Source organism: Mustela putorius, unplaced genomic scaffold, assembly GCF_011764305.1.
Source record: "Mustela putorius furo isolate JIRA1106 unplaced genomic scaffold, ASM1176430v1.1 tig00003974_pilon_pilon_pilon, whole genome shotgun sequence".
NCBI lineage: Eukaryota > Metazoa > Chordata > Mammalia > Carnivora > Mustelidae > Mustela > Mustela putorius.
The window spans coordinates 13,535,138-13,551,323 of NW_025422117.1; the positions used below are offsets into that span (position 1 = coordinate 13,535,138).

General features: G+C 40.1%; 1 pseudogene; it reads left to right on the top strand.

Moving 5' to 3' along the window:
- Positions 1 to 14,644: 14,644 nt before the first annotated feature.
- On the top strand, positions 14,645 to 15,086 carry LOC101674600 (annotated as a pseudogene).
- Positions 15,087 to 16,186: the final 1,100 nt, after the last annotated feature.

Below are 16,186 nucleotides of genomic sequence, written 5' to 3' on the forward strand. Positions count from 1 at the left end.
AAAGGACAATAAGAAGGTTGTTCAGGGATATAAGAATTATAAACCATCACAGCTCTTTTATATTAATATTAAAATTTTTCCTAAATTTGTTGTTGATGCCTTTTTCATTAAATTATTAACAAGTTCCTAGTATAAATCTCAATTTAAATAAATTTACTTCCATATTGTTAACAAACATTAATAACAAATAATTTTTAAACTACTATGCCATAATCATTTCTGAAATTTAATCTCCATGAGCTCTTGCTGTTTATTAACTGAAAGTTTAGCTACAGAAGAATGATTTAATATGTGTTTTTAGTGGCCAAAAAGCTAGCAGTTTTTCTCCAACTTAAAATGAGAAAAGTGCTCTTTTGCAAGGAAATCTCTTAGAACAAATCTCATTATCAGTAATAAGAGACATTCACTTTGAAGTTATGTATCACTCTTTAAAAAACACAGTTATTGGGGTATCTGGGTGGCTCAGTCAGTTAAGCATCTACCTTTGGCTCAGGTCATGATCTCAGGGTCCTGGGATCAAGCCTCGTATCGGGTTTCCTGCTCAGTGGGGAGCCTCCTTCTCCCTCTCCATCCGCCTGATGCTCTGTCTACTTGTGTGCCCGCCCACGTCAAATAAGTAAAAATCTTTAAAATAAATAAATAAGTAAAAACTAAAATGATTGTCATAGTAAAGGAAATAAAAATAATAGCATCAATAAACGGACTTTTTGTTCAATGATAATGTCAAATTAATCAACATTAAAAGCAATCTGGGTGTAATAAAAGAAAAGATAGCCAAATGATTTCAAACAAATACTCTTTTTCTTCTGGATAATACAGGTTATAATGTATTATCTCTCAATTTAGATGATTTTTTTCTTCTAATTGGTCTCATACCACGATTAACAGTACTTTCTACACCTTGATGTTTTTGAATTGCTTAGAGGGAAAAAAAACTATACCTAGTAAGGAAGAAATTCATGTAATTTTGGAATCTCTGCTAAGTCAAAGCTAAGCTTTTAATTCTGACTAAGTTTAATATTTTCCCAAATTCTTTTTTTTTAAAGATTTTATTTATTTATTTGACAGAGATAGATCACAAGTAGGCAGAGAGGCAGGCAGAGAGAGAGAGAGGGAAGCAGGCTCCCCGCTGAGCAGAGAGCCTGATGCGAGGCTGGATCTCAGGACCCTGGGATCATGACCTGAGCCGAAGGCAGCAGCTTAACCCACTGAGCCACCCAGGTGCCCCCCAAATCCTTTTTTTCATAATTAGATTTTAGAATACTCCTTAAAGCAGTTAATCAATTTGCCAAGAGCAGTTAGTCTCTCCAGAAGGTGATAAAATAGGAAGAGCTCAAGCTCTTACTTTTCTGACAGGCTGGACTCCCAGTAGCAGCAGTAGTCAGATCAGCTGCAGTGAGGGAAATTTCGTATCACTGAGTCCATGCTTGACCTCAGTATCTGTTACTATAACCACTTCATAATGAACCAATAGAGCAAGCAGGGGATTGGGTGAGGAAAGATGTGATTGATAGCAACAGGATAATCTTATCTAACTGATAACTGAGAGGCCCCTCCACAGAAGGGTCCTTCTGGGAGCACAAGTGTTCTCATACCTTGGACCACAGCAAGAGGCCCATCTATATTTCTCTTCCCCAGGCCAATCTGTCATCAGTCCTCTTGCTTTTTTCTCCTAAATCCCTGATTGGTCGATGTAGTCATCAGCTACTCAGTGTGGCCTGGTGGTGACTGACTGTTCTCTCACCAGGAGACTTTTCTTTTCCCTTCAATGCTGCCCCTCAGATGGACTAGACAGTAAACTAGTCCTCTGCCCTGTGGGCCAGCAACTTATTTATCATCTTTGGAACAGACTCAAATTTCCCTTCCTCCTAAGTGAACTGTTCATTGGAACACCCCCACAAGGCCGTTCTAGAGGGTCATAAGCAGAGCCATAAGAACAGGTACATCAGGTCATGCAACTCTCTTGTGCTTTTGGAACCTGATAAATCTGGATTTTGTTTTTATCACTTCCATTTGTTGGTGGAGAACTCTTTAGCACACCCAGCTCAATGCCTGAAGAACAAGGTAGGAACAGTTCATTTTAGTAGCTTAGGTTGCAGTTACCAGCTTGCAGTATCTATCTTAGACCAGTTGCAAACTAAGGATAGTTAGCTGAAGAAGACATAGCAATGAAACCTTGGTGGCTTTTCCTATAGTTCTCTTACTTGAACTTGGACGTGCTTTATATAACACATCAGCCTACGGAAGATATCACAAACCCCACTGGATCTGTTGCTTCATACGGGTCAAGGGGAAGAACTTCTTGTACTACAGCCTAGATCTGCCGGGACGCCTTCTCTTGCTCTGGCTCCACTATTTGTAAACAGCTTTGTAAGCAGTTCGTTTGATAAACATGTCAGAGCCACACATCCACATGTGTTATATATTAATCTGAAATCCAAATAAGTCCACAAACTCTTGCATCTCTTCCTTATTAGTATAGGATAAAGAGGGCCCTGAGTAAGCTTTCACTTTGGAGGAGATAGATCTCAACAAACTCCCGACCACGGGACCCCCAGAAATTTTAAGTAGCAGATCTTTGAATTTTGTGCGATCTATCTATCCTTCATTCTCTTTCAAGTGCAGGTATTATGAGAACATTTATTTTACTATTTCATGGCCTTAGCAGCATGATTTATATAATCTATAAGCATTATACCCTAAAAGATGATAGGGTAATTAAAGAAAGGTCTGGTGATATCTTAAGGGATGATAAGGTAATAAAAATCCCTGAAAACTAAATTATGGCATGGAGCTAGAGAATAACCAAAAGTGAAGGTTCACATTTATCTCGATCAAATGAATGCAAATTTCTTCTGGTGAGCTCTGCCTATTGGAATAGAGACCCCTCCTCCAGCACCACCACCACCCAAAAAAATGTTACATCGATAGCTACAGAGAAAGTCCGCTTCTAGGTATGTATTGATTTGCCTCGCTAAAGAGAACCATATGAGGGACACTTGGGGCTGCCTCCGGCTCAGGTCATGATCTCAGGGTTCTGGGATCAAGTCCCATATCAGGCTCTCTGCTCAGCAGGGAGCCAGCTTCCCTCTCTCTCTCTGCCTGTCTCTCTGCCTACTTGTGTTCTCTCTTCAAATAAATAAATAAAAATCTTCTAAAAATTTTTAAAAAGAGAACCATATGAAATAGCCACTGAATGGAGTCATGAGATGCTCATAAATACTATCATTCATTTTCATTCCTAAGATCTACCTACCTGTCTTCCTCACAGACCAAACAGGGAGGTTAATGAAGATGACTTAGAAATCATCTTGCATGGCTAGGTTCTTGACGGTGGCTCTCTTTTCTGAAAGTCCTCCGGTGATGTGGCATTTCTTTTGCCTTAGCATTTTGTTAGGCGACAGCCTCTACAGTCTCCACTATGCCACTGCCACTATAGCAGTCTTAACCATGCATATCAGGGAAAGATTAGAGAATCTGCCACTTTCTGAATATATCTCATTAAATTATCCACACAGGAACTAAGGAATGAATCATAGTATAGGTTTGGGGTCTTATTGAACCTGAAATGATCTTTGAACAACATTTTATTCATCCTCTGACATCTACCTGACCATGAAGTGACTCAAGGCTGAAGGCCATGCTTTGACTCAGCAAACCTAGGGACTTATATGGTTTTAACAGAGATAAAGTAAGATTTCAGTGCCCTGACCATCTATTTTGATCTCAGGATTACACGATCACTTACCCAACACCAAAGATCACTGTAGGCCTGACCAGCTAATAGAGTAATTGCATTCACCTTGCTTCTATCATATAAGTAATTCTGTTTGGCCTCCATTCTGATGGAATCTCAACATCTACACTAAAACCAGGGAAGCCCATGCCATCGATAATGTCAAATGTGTTTGGCCCCAGCCATAGATCACCAGAGAATAGCATCCACGGTGCTCTTCAAAGACTCTTATTCTCTTCTCTCTAATTTATATCTACAGTTGAATGAAGGTAATGTCTCCTGGCTCTCTGGGGACAAGTGAACATAAATTACTCCCACATTCTTACCTCTGTACGATTTTGGATTCCTCCTCCATTATGCAGACAAATTTCTGTCATCTCCACTTTATTTAGCATAGACTAGCACTAAGTCCATTTCCTAAAAAGAATTTTTTTTCTTATTAAAATTCTTATCCTGCAAAACTAGGAACTAGTGTAGGGGTGGAATACAAAATTTATTAGCTAGGTAAGTGCCAACAGTATACCTCCATGAACCTGTGCTTCGAAAATTACCCGAAAATGTGCTCTACCAAAAGAAAATACAAAGACATGTGGTGCAGAAAACAGAAGATCAACAAAAGAAGGGGGCAGTGAAAATATGCAGGATGATGTTGGAGGCAGAGGTCAGAGGAGAAGAGCTGTGCACCAAGACAGAGGGCAGCCTGCCTGGATTTCAGCAAGTCAGCGAGCACCAGCAGCAATTTCTTCAAAAATACAAACATGTCACCTAGACAGCTGATGCGTATTTGGGACTTGAATTTGGAATAAGTATACATAAAACCAAATAAAAAAAAGTTAGTAAGACATTTAACAACTCCGTCTGAGAAATAAAAACAGTTAATGGTATATCTTAAGCTTCATCACCAGTGATTCGTGTTTCCCTAGTCATTATAATCTAAACCCTGGATATTGATCTCACTAAACTGTGTTGTAACTATAACAACAGAAATGCAAAACAGGGAAGGAGAGAGAGAGAACTGAGGATAATGAGGGACTAGAAAGGCAAGCTTCATTCTTTCCCATACCAATAGGTAACACTGAAAAATCACAAGGTCAGTAGGTAGCAAAATAAGAATTTTCGAGGGACTGGGAAGGAACAGGGGGATAAGCAAGAGCCTAGAGGACCAGTGCATGCTGCAAGCAAACCTTGCAGAATAATTTGGATATTTCAGTCATGGGCTTGAGTAAACTTGATACAAGTAAATTCTCCTTTGCTTAAGGGGAAAATGATCATGAATAGGTATGGTACAGGTATCCAAAATAATTTATTGAGTGTCAGGCAAATTTCATCACACCCAATCTTGACAAAAACTACATGAGATAGAAATTACTTCCGTGTTACAGATGAGAAAATGGGGACTCAAAAAAGATGAAGTAACCTGCCCAAAGGCTCGTGGTTAGCCAGTAGCGGACCCAGGAATCACATAGGGAACCATCGGGGGCCAAAGTCCTTGTTCTTTCTATTCTAAATGCACTACCGTCATAAAATAACTTTTTTTTTTTTAAGATTTATTTATTTATTTATTTATTTATTTGACAGACAGAAGTCACAAGTAGGCAGAGAGAGAGGGGGTAGCAGGTTCCCTGCTGAGCAGAGAGCCTGATGCGGGGCTTCATCCCAGGACCCTGGGATCATGACCTGAGCCAAAGGCAGAGGCTTTAACCCACTGAGCCACTCAGGCGCCCCCAGTCAAATATCTTGATAGAATGGTTAAAGAAGCCTTGGGCTGGGCCCGTCATGAATGGACTCTAAATGTATTGTGAGGAACAGAAGAACGGTCCGGGCTGAAGGAACAATGCCGGGTGTGCTGAGAAAGGCTGAGAACAATCAGCCTAATTGTAACAAGGTCAGGTTACACAGGGGGAGGACTGATGTTTGTTAGCTTTAATGTGGAGAGGGCATTCATTCCGAAGGATTTCTTCTCATTAAAATCGGGGGAATCAAGAACACTTTAGCCATTATGCTACTTCTTTTATTTATAAAAGAAGATTTTTCTGACAGAAGGACAAACACTCATCCATCTGGTAAACCCTCATGTCACAAGAACAGATGTTTAAATGACCCACAACAAGAAGAAAAGTAAATACAGAATAAGATCTCTTGCCAAAGCAAATTATCGTAACAGGAGCATCCGTCTCTCTTGCACAGCCAAGAGACTGTCTGCCTAACTAGGTTAGAGGCATGGACAGAGGCCTCTTGTTGCCAAAGGGAGCCCATTTCCATGTAGCATATCTGTCTTCAAAACAAAACCACCAATAAAAACAAGCACTTCTGTCTTCTTCTATGGAAGTTCTAATCTAACAGTAACCTAAAATTGTTCAGAAAAGCAATTGGTTGACTCTTGATCAAAACATTCTTGCCAGGTTTATCTTGAGGTTTATGAAATAATACGACTATTTGAGTTCCTTCCAATAAACACTTATAGTCTAAGAACTTTTTAAAAGGCTATTTCTCAAGTCTCTGTGACCTTCTCTGGACTCCCTGACGTCATCTCCGTGAACAGGAATGTTATATAATTGCGGGCTTGGGCTGAATTGTTTTGGATAATGTTCTCTATGGACATACATTATGAAAACAGTACTTAGATTTGTTCGTATAATTATCACATAAAGCATTCGACTGTTAACTTAGTGGGTGTCAAAGCAAATTGCAGGCATGGGAAAAAGCTGCAGATGTCCCGCCAATTATTCTAAGTACTATTATAATAAAAATCGAATGACTTGGATGGTTAGGTTAATAACATACTAAGAGAAAAAACACTTGCCTTTTAAAAGTAGTTTGGAGTTATAATGCACTTTCGTGCAGTACTGTGCTAATCTAACAAAGACTGTCTTTTGGTCTCAGATCCTGACTTGGCATGCTGAATGAGAACATATTATTCAAAGTTTTTGCCTATGGCCAAGCTTTAAAGAAGGTAATTATGATTCCAGGTATTTGAGCAGAAAAGAGGTTCAGCTGTTTACACATTAGGCACAATAGGTGAGCTGTTACCGAGGTTTGAAATAGAAATCTCAAATGGAAAAGAAAATTATATAGGCTACCTTGAAAAAAATCATAATTCGATCAAGGTACATGTCAAATCGCAACTTACCCTAAAATACCTACACAATAGAAGCATATTTGTAAATTGTCTCTTTCTAATAAAGCCTCGTCGGGTATGAACTCCTGCTCTTCTGCAATCCTGTTCATCCCACATTTGCCATATATGCTGTGGAGACGAGATTCTGGATGCCAGGGTCACTTAAAGCTGCAGCAGAAATAGAAACTAAATGTGCCCCAAGAGACCTTTTGCAGCCCTGTAGTAGAACTGGGTCAGGAACTCACACGCTCCCTTTCACTACTTCAGGGATCAAAACAAAGAACTTGAGGATGGTGGGCGGAATCTTGTATTCCTGTCTCCAGGCTGATAAAATCGCCTCTGACTCATATAGAGGTTCAGAGCTCAATTTTTAATTTTCCACACCCTTCCATGCATAAGTCTCATTGGATTCCCCCGAGAATCTATGAGTCAGGCTCTTTGAGATGACAAGGAGCAGAGATATGGCAAGTTTACTCTGACTGATGAGAGTTTTTGTAAGAAAACACCCAGAAGTAGGTAAGCAAACCATCTTGGTGGCAGTCAGATGGACTTCTGCCTCTCTGGGTCTCTTCAAGTTTCTAAGAATCTATTATCTGATTAATGTATTTTGAAGTTCTTTGAAAGAAATGATCCGGTTGGGGTCAGTCAAGCAGAGCTCACTGAAGAACAGCCCTAAAAGACAGAGTTCTCAATCCAGGCCACCTTCTAGATCACCAAGTTCCCAAGTGCCCAGCCTGTGGCTAGCTGCCACTTGGCGATTAATAAGGAAGGAACAAGCTTGTAGTATCCACATTCCAGAAAGGGGCTGTGGATATTCAAGAATGATGTGGCATCCAAAGCAGTTTAAAGCCAGGCTTCTGTTTTCAGATTGTCTGCATTAAATCATGAATTTACTAGACCAAGCCCACACAGCCCATGGAAGGGATTTGATCTTCCTACGCCTCAGTTTCCTTATCTGTGAAATAAGTAGATTAGTATTAAGTATCTCATAGCAATCCCACGATTAAATGACATAATCCATGTAAAGAATCACACAGAGAGCTCAGATAATATAATTGTTTAGAAAAAGCCATTAAATCATGCTTAACTATTAGTCATTTGAATATCCCTTTGCATACCACTAAAAATCTCAAGGGCCACAGTAAATACATGTATATTTGGAAAAGCCCTGCACGTGAGAACCTTGAAACTCTGGCTTGAATCCTTTCATAATGTGAAAATACTGTCCTGTTTGGTTCTATTTTTCAATTCTATACAGAATTTGTGTATATTGGACTTGCCAAAAATAGGGGCATACTACGGTTAAATCTGGATGGTCCCTGAATTTATGAACAAATGTATTTTTTAAAGTAATATAAAACAAACATCGTAAAGGTACATTCACACCTTGTTCTTGTTGTTTTTTTTTTTTTCACACCTTGTTCTTGACATGCAGAATCACATCTACATGTATCATTATTGTTCAAGGACTCTTTCTTTTAAGGAAACAGAAATAAATAATAGGAGGCCTTTTATCATGAGCCCCAGTGCCCATCAGAAAGGCTGTTCAACTTCTGCCCTCACGCAGCTTGACAGATACATGCAACAAAATAGACACCCATGGTCTCGGTTTTAGCCTGATCTAGGCCTTAATTCCCACCTATTAGTTCTACAACTTTAGGGAAACTAAGTAGTCTCTCAGAATCTCAGTTCCTTCAGACAAATTAAATCATATTCTTGGGGGTGGGGCTCGGGTACCATATTTTTTAACTCTCTGGTGCCTCTGCTATGAAGTCAAGTTTAAAAGCCCACACTCTAGGGGTGCCTGGGTGGTTCAGTGGGTTAAAGCCTCTGCTTTTGGCTCGGGTCATGATCCCAGGGTCCTGGGATCGAGCCCCACATTGGGCTCTCTGCTCAGCAGGGAGCCTGCTTCCTCCTCTCTCTCTCTGCCTGCCTCTCTGCATACTTGTGATCTCTGTCTGTCTGTCAAATAAATAAATAAAATCTTTAAAAAATAAAAAAAATATAAAAGCCCACACTCTAAAACTAGTGGTTCTCAGACGATAGCATACACCACAGTCAGACTGCTAACACCCACCTCCAGAGTGTCTGACTCAGTAGATCCGAGGTGGACCATGGGTTTGTACTTCGGACAAGTTCCAGGTAACGGTGATGTGGCTGGTCCAGGGACCGTGCCTTGCAAACCACGCCTCTGAACGCATCTGCTGGTCCCCCTGGAGAGGCCCCTCTGAACTACAGCTATGAAGGCCCAACAACATCTTGCTTCAAGTCAGACTCCCTCATCTCCTAATTTTTCTTTTCCACTCCCAGTGCTTCCCTCAACCACCAACAGTATTAATGCTCTTTGTCTGTGTCCATTAGACATTCCTTATAATTATTTATAATCAAAGCTTCAAAACCAGAATGTTATTTGTTTGTAACTCCACCGTTTTTCCCAGTCTTCCAGTCGCCCTAAGGGCAAAACCTTGTGCTCTATGCATTTGGGTACTGCTGGCTTTGAGCAAAATGCCTGCTGGCACATAGCAGGAGCCTAATAAAGAGTTTGTTGAATGTAAATAGTCCATAAGCCAAAAATACTTATCCAATACCTAGCATCAGACCTAGTTCTCTGAAAAAGATTAGCCTGAGTCGAGGAGGATGTAAACCTTATCATCATTTATCAAGACTTTTCAGTTATTTCAGGGAACGTGAACGGTGTTTTGCTTGGTAAGAAGAGGCACATGTTTTTCTAGCCTTGTTCTTGCTAACATTGTTTCACACCTCTGTTCCTCAGTCTGACCATGCTCCTCTCTGTCGGCCTACTCATGCTGAGCTTGCTACCCACACACCCCCGCAAGCACTTACCACACTGTGACAAAAACATACCAAATTTTCCAGACAGGGGTTTCTTACTTTTTAAACAATACTAAAATAGAACACATCAACGCGAAAGTTGACCCTCTTCAGATCTATGGTCTAGGTAAGTAAATAGGTTGGAAACTACAACAGAAACGTTCGATTGAGCCCCGGTGATTCCCACTGAGGTACTTGGCCCGAAGTCTGAGGAGTGTGTCTCCTTAATAAAAGGTGGAGACCAAGACTGTGCCTGTTATCCTTTAACCTCGGGGTCTGTTTATAATTTGTTATTCATTAAATAGCTAATTCTTTACCAGGAGGCCCAAAGCTAGCTATCTTTGCCATGATGGAGTATCCGAAGTCCTGTTGCTGCTTGTTCTGCCCTTTCTTTGGCAGATATAACTGCAAGTGAGCTCAAGGAACAAAAGCACTCAAAATGCAGATACAGAAACAGAAGCAGAGGAAGAAGAAAAAGAAGATGATGAAGAAGAAGAGGAGGAGGAGGAGGAGGAGGAACACTGTGACAGGAAATGTGCCAAGGTCTAGCTCTGGAAACAATCTTGAGTAAAACAGGGTCTTGGTCATTGGATCTCAGCGGGCTATGGGGGAAACATGGCTTTGTTTGTTTGCTTGTAGGTTGTTTGGTTTGGGGGATATTGATACTGATATTAATATCCATAGTGTCGTGGTAGGCAGGAAAGATGAAAGGCCAGAACCGGCTAGAGGAAAATGCTGGGTTATTTTACTCCAGACGGCAAGAGACTCGGAAAAAATGTCAGAAAGGGGAAAGTGCCTGAAATGAAATGTCTGGAAAACAAACCAACAAACAACCCAGTTAGCATAGTAGTCTAGGCTTAAGAACAAAACTTAGGGAAGACTCCTCCTTCTTTTTAAACGTAAGGAGAGAATATGAGTTGGCCTACTTAATGGAACTGTTTGAAACCCTGCCTATTAAAATTTCCTGGAAGAGTTATAAACCCATAATTCTCTTACTATTTTACCATCTTCTTAACAAATCATATGTCGAAATCTCCAGGCATGTTCCGCTAATCCTAACGATCTCCCACCCCCGTAGCTTCAGTCACCTGACAAATATTGTCTGCAGGCCTACTGTACTTAAAACTCTCTACTGCCTGAAGAAACGGACACTTGGGCGCACACGCGCGCGCACGCACACACACACACACACACACACACACACACACGATGGATTCAGTCTCTGTCCTCACACAACTTTTAAGTTCCAGAAAACCTGATTTTAGAAATGCATTTAAGAATACATTTTTTACAAATTTTAAAGATTAGACCTTCTTTATCATGAAGATTTTCAGAATTGATTATAAGCAGACAAAAGAGGCTAAGCAAGTCTCTAAATGGTGGCCTCTGGATACTGAGAGAATAACAGAGATGCAGAAAGACAGTTTCTGTGTGGTAAGTAAATTCTGCTTCACAAGGAATCACCCCCGAGCCATCATCCTCACACCCCAGAATCTCCTTTGAAAGGAAGTTACAAACATCAGTGAAGCCAGTGGGAGCAAACACTTGAATTATTACTTTAGAGTCATAAAGAAACTCATGGGGGCAGAGATCCACCTGTGTTTCTTTGTTTTTATAATATGGATCAGGATACAAAATTGCAGAATTTTTGCTAAGAAATTTTTAAGAATATGATATTCATACTTTATTGTATTGCAGAAAAGAGGAATAATGTTCCCCCTCACTTAAAAAAATCACTATCCCCCTGTTACGTATAAGTTTGAACAACACAAAGTATACTGATTATGAATCTGTATCACACACACAAAAAATTGCTATAAATGCAATTTTCTGCTCACCAGAAATTGTCTGCCATGTGACTCTTTGTAGAGTTGTGTTCCTCTCTTAAAGCATTAGATTCACTTCCGTTCACCTCTAATGGGTTCTGCAAATTTTTGTATTATTTTCAGGGAATACATTCCCGCCTTTGGTTATCATGCTCCAGACCTTGGGCCCAGAAAAAAATTTTAATGTAGCCAAAGCTTAGTATGTTGCAGCCTAGCACACCACATACTGGAGTAGACTGTACTATACATAGCATATAGTCAAGGGTGGTTTCATTGAAACAGAGCAAAAATTTTCCCCTTGTTATTTTGGGATATTTCAAAAACGTGCCTCTGAGCTTTAGCATGGGGCTTGATTAATGCATGATTTCCTCTTTAAAATTAGAAACAGGAATCGAGAATGAAGCTTAATAATTTTCATTTGCTCTTCTTTTCCAAGCATGCTAATTAAGGCCTGATTCCCAGACCCGATTAAGCAGCTCCTACATCTGACTGCAGTTTTTAGTTATCCCTGCAAGGCAGGAAGCTTATTTGGAGTGAATGGGAACAATCTGGGAAGGAACAATGAGACTGTGGAAGGCGAAGGGGTGGGGGGCAGTGGTTGTTTGGTTTTGGTTTTGCTCTTAGAATCTGTTTGCCGTGTCCCTTGCAAAGTGCAACAACACAGTTCAACAGAGAATGTCAAAAATGTCATTCTAAGTAAAGCACCATTACTTTAGGACTCTCAGAGCATTCTGTGAAGAATATTCTAGTTTCCTTTGAATTCCTTGAGTGCAATGGTACAAGAGAAATATGTACTTTGTTTAATACTTTAAGAAAATGTAAAAGATACATGTGCTATCACTATCCAATGCTCTTTTTCTCTTGGATTCATTGCAATCAGAAAATGAATTGAATGTGTATCTTTTATGGCCTTCATGGAGCAAAAAGCTGAATAAAGAAACAGTAATTATCGGGGGCACCTGGCTGGCTCAGTCGGTGAACCTGCAGCTCTTCACCTCAGGACGGTAAGCTCAAGCCCCGTGTGGTAGAGATTACTTAAAAAATAAAATCGTTTTAAAAACACAAACAAACTAGTAATAGTCAAACACGAGCTCCCTCAAAACCCTTTTTCTCTTTGAAGACAATGGCCTTGAATTATTTCAGAACATTAATTTTTGAAATATTATAAAGTTGCACTCTAACATAGCCAGTGGCCATTAAATGTTTCTGGCTAATATTTAGAAAATCGATAACTAAGTTGCCCTTGTATCAAAGGAGTACAAGCTGGAACTTGTCTTATGCAAATTATATAATCATGTATGAGTAAACTCAATTTCTCAGAAGCTATATAGATGTCCTCCCCCACCCTCATTTCTTTTTTTTTTTTTTTTAAAGATTTTATTTATTTATCAGAGAGAGAGAGGGGGAGAGAGCGAGCACAGGCAGACAGAATGGCAGGCAGAGGCAGAGGGAGAAGCAGGCTCCCTGCCGAGCAAGGAACCTGATGTGGGACTCGATCCCAGGACGCTGGGATCATGACCTGAGCCGAAGGCAGCTGCTTAACCAACTGAGCCCACCCAGGCGTCCCCGCCCTCATTTCTTAAATGAATTTTTAGTTACCGTAGCAGAGTCAGGCCATGACTGGGGTCCAAAGCTGAGACATAGAAAGCCAGACTTCGCTGATACATTTCTCTATAGCTCATCTCAGCATTTCTATCCCTTCCATTCTACTTTGCTACCTCCTAATTCAAAGAATACCTGCTTGGCTTCAGCTTCCCGGGGTAACATGAACTTATCCCAACTACTGAAATTACGAAGTCAGAGTGTTTTAGAGAGTCCCTTCCTTGCCATCCCCATTGCCAAGAGCCCATATCAAACCAATATCCCTTTGTTTCAGGGTTGGGTTGTAGTGCCCTAATTGTTGTCAGTGTTTCCTTTCTCCCACTATCTCCCTTTCTTTCCCATTCTCTCTCTCTCTCTCTCACGTCTACCTGCAAATTGGAGTCACATTGATTTTCCTTAAACACCACTTCATTTACCTTATTTTCCAGTTTAAAAATCTCAGCTACATACAGATTGATCATCAGGGACCTTTAAATCCTACACGCCTGGCTGCCTCTGAACCTCCCTCCCAAAACAGCCTTTACCATTAATCCTTGCTTTTCCAAACCCTAGAAACACTTCAGGTCGCTGGTGGCTCTTACCAGTTCCAAATACAATAGGTCTGAAGTGGAGCCTGGGATTCAGCTGTGCCATCGTTGCTAGTGGTACAGACTACATTTTGAAAAACAAAGATTTAGACAACTCTTCTCTTTGGTCATGGAAACACTGGCCTCTGTCAAGAGCTTATTTGAAGGATGAGAAGAGAGAACTACATGCAATAAAATATCTCATATCTGATTGAATCAAGTTAAGGGCAGGGCAAACTCTAAGTTCTTTTCAAAAATTATATAGTAGTGCATGTTTGATTGATAACTGTGTACACATAAGCTGTGAAATTACCTATATCCTATGGAAGTAAGGAAGGAAAGAAGGAAAGATAGAAAGCCCAATATGAACAATTGAAACTTCTGAAACAATTGTCCAACATTTTATAAGCTACATAAAACCTAAATACTACCACAAATAACATGACCAAACTTTGTCTGAATACTGTATTTCTGTCCTGGGCATCAAGCATTTATTTGCTTTTGCTCAGTCACTGCCCTCCTACTTGCAATGATCCATGAGCTGGATTCTCTCCATTTGTTCCACTAACCAGAGTCCAACACCCTTTAGCAAATGGGATCTCTTGCCTCTTTAAGTCTCTGCATCACTGGAAAACTAAAATTATGCTCTTCAAAAAAATCCTCTAAGGCCAATGCTATAGAGTTATATACTTTTATTTAAAGCATTCTTTTGTTTTAAGAGGTCCATGATTTCTACTTTGTTTCCTAAATGGAGTATTGACAGAGATCAATAATCCAATAGAACAATCTGACATAGCATAGGAACAGCTCTTAATTACACTGGCTAGAAAAGTGGTAGAGAGTAAAACTCATCAAATCTGCATGTTGTTTCAAATACAAAATTATTAAATATATAGTTTCATGTTTTTACTGAGTATTCATGATAGAAGTTTGAGTTCTCTGCTCTTCCACCTGGGCTGCCAACATGCCATCCAGACCAAGGAAGACCCGGAAATTTTGGACCCACAGGAGCCATGGCCATAGCCCCATCTACAGGCACCGGAAGCTCCCAAAGAGGACTGGGTGATTCGGGAGGCACGGGTCACCACAGGGTCCACCTGGACAGATATCACCCAGCTTATTTTGGAAAAGCTGACAGGAGACATTACCACTTAAAAAGGAACCAGAGCTTTCTGCCCAGCTGATAAACTGTGGGCCTTAGTTGGTGAGCAGACACAGGGGAATGCCACCAAAACCAAGGCTGGAACTGTTCCTATCACTGATGTGGTGCGATCAGGCTACTACACAGGTTTGGGAAAGGGAAAGCTCCCGGAACAGCCTGTCATCGTGAAGGTCAAATTCTTCAGTAGAATTGCTGAGGAGAAGATTAAGAGATTGGTGGGGAGGCCTGCATCCTCATAGCTTGAAGCCATGTGGAGAGAGCGTCATTTAATGCTAACAGGTGCTTTTCAAAAAAATAAATAAATAAAATAAATAATAATAATAATAATAATAACAGTAATAATAATAGAATTATCTGAACTCTGGAGCACCAAAGAAAGCTTTTATCTTATGGAAGATGGATTGGCATCTCAGTAGGTCTTCCGTAACTATAGCTCAGTTTTTATATAGTGGAAAATTATATAAATTTGATAAAGTAAGCATTTCCAAATAATGGGAACTAATTTTTTCCATGTGTACTATTGCATCTTTTAATTGACCATAAAGTTATAAGCACCACCTGTTTGTCTTGTAATAGACCCTCCTCAACCCCCAGCTAGTTTGAATTTCATGTTACTTGATCCATGAGTGGACATGTCATGAAGCAAGCTAATCAAAGACCTTACCTGGAATTGACATACGAACTTGAGAAGAGAAGTTCTAGTTCTACCAGGTTTGCTAATCTGAGAGAATGTGAATCTGGGCTTTCCAGTAGCCCAGTAAGAAAGAGTGTATGAACTCAACTGTATGTGATCATATGAGGTAGAGGAGAGGAAGAGAGAATGGGAAGGAGAATAACAGTAAAATAGGTTGGGAAGTGAGCGGAGAGAAGGCGAGAGCTTTGCCAGTTCTGAACTTTCGTCCCAACCAGTAAGGTTCTAATCCCTGAACTCATCTTTTGATCATGTGTACTACCCCAGCATGCTTTCCAAACTCAAAATACAATGAACTCCCTTATTTTGGTTAATCTAGTTCAAATTAACATGATATGATTAATATATCACATCCTTCTAGGACACATTCAGTTCATTATTTGGGAAGTGGGTTTGTTTGTTCATTAAATTTCTATTTTTTTACCTGGTGCATTCCATTAAGATACACTGTGTGTTTATATGGCCATCCTCTCTAGTTATTCTCGATAGGGTAGTAAGTACCCAATTTTATGGGTATATTGTCTTCCAGTTGAGACTAATAAAACTGGAATATCTTCAAAATATATAACAAAGAAATAATATTTTTTCTGATTCTTTCTTTCATATCTGGTCCCAAAGCCAAGAGAAGAAAAGCTGTCCTGCGTTTCCTCTTC